Here is a 1,457-nt window from a genome sequence, read left to right on the forward strand (position 1 = left end):
TTGAACATTTAGTCCAACGCATTAATTGATGGAGCAAGATCCTGTATATATAAAAAAAGTAAACACTGATATTACTGTAGGCTAGTTTTTACTTTCTTAAATATTGTAAAAGTCATAATAGTTATTGAGAATATTGGCACCATAGGAACATTTCAGCTGTAAAAATAGATTAAATAATCTTTGATTATTGACTGTTCAATTGCAATAGGATAATTGGGTAATTGTTTTTTTCCTTTGGTGTACCTGCTTTTCACTGCTCAACTATTCAGTTAATGAGACAATGCAACAGAGTTTCAAAGTAAAGCAAACCCTGATTGCTGCCAACAGTAATCTAGCTCTGTGTAGTTTCACAAGTACAATGTCAAGCACTTGATTGATGTGCTCCCATGTCACTCTCTATTCCCTGTGCCTCCTTCAATCCTCCTATCACGCTTGTCATCACCTAAGAGATGGATTTGTTAGTTCATTTTCAGCATCACACTAGATTAAAAGGTCCATGAAGAAAGACAATCCGTCTCTTTTGTTCACCACTGTATCCCCAGTGCCTATAGGGACTGTCATATAGTAGGTGCTCAAAAAATTGATAAATAATTGCCCACATCCTGGAAGAAATAAGGCCAATTTTCAAGTCACAAAAGTTTTAAGAGAGGTTATTACAGGGACCACAATATTTTAACATTTCTGGAAAAGTCCATACCTTTTGTGTCATAAGTGTTTAAAACCACTGCAGAACAAATGCTGCCATTAATGCGTGTCTTTCACATATTCTCTATGCAGTAATGATTTTGTTAACTCAGTAACTTGCATGTCAGTGCCATAATGAATTCACACTCGTATGCTCTCAAACTGCATAATCCTGTGTGAATTCTAGTCTGTTGCCAATGTGCTTTGAAAATTCCTTCATAGAGAGCTAAGTACTTTCTACTAGAAAAGAGTCTAATGTGTTATTTTGTGTTATTTGAATTTGGGTGATCCCTAACTTTTCCCATAAATTCCCTACCAGTTGGCAATGAATTAAATTCCTGTAAAAATCATTTCTATATCACCCTGTACAATTATATTAGTATAAATTGATCCACGATTGCCATGGTATCTAGTATTGGATTTGAGGCATCAAGGTTATAATTATATTAAAATTTAACAAAGCTTATGCACTCCAATTGTCATTTAAAAAAAAAATAGCCATTCAGTATGATGCACTTTTGATAGTTAGGATGACAAAAATAGCAATGCAGATGACTGTATTTTAATGCAAATGAGATCTGCATATTCAAAGATTAAACTTTCTGAAAGGAAGAATCACATAGAGTATTCTTCACAATGGAAGAGACTTGAAGATTTTAGCTTTTGTGTGTATGTGTGAAGAGAAAATGACAGATTTTATTATAATTAAAATTTCCTGTACTCAAACTTCCGGAAACTTAAGTTGTACATATGGTACATACATATCTTAACAT

Source organism: Propithecus coquereli, unplaced genomic scaffold, assembly GCF_000956105.1.
Source record: "Propithecus coquereli isolate 6110/MARCELLA unplaced genomic scaffold, Pcoq_1.0 Scaffold151, whole genome shotgun sequence".
NCBI classification, from domain to species: Eukaryota; Metazoa; Chordata; class Mammalia; order Primates; family Indriidae; genus Propithecus; species Propithecus coquereli.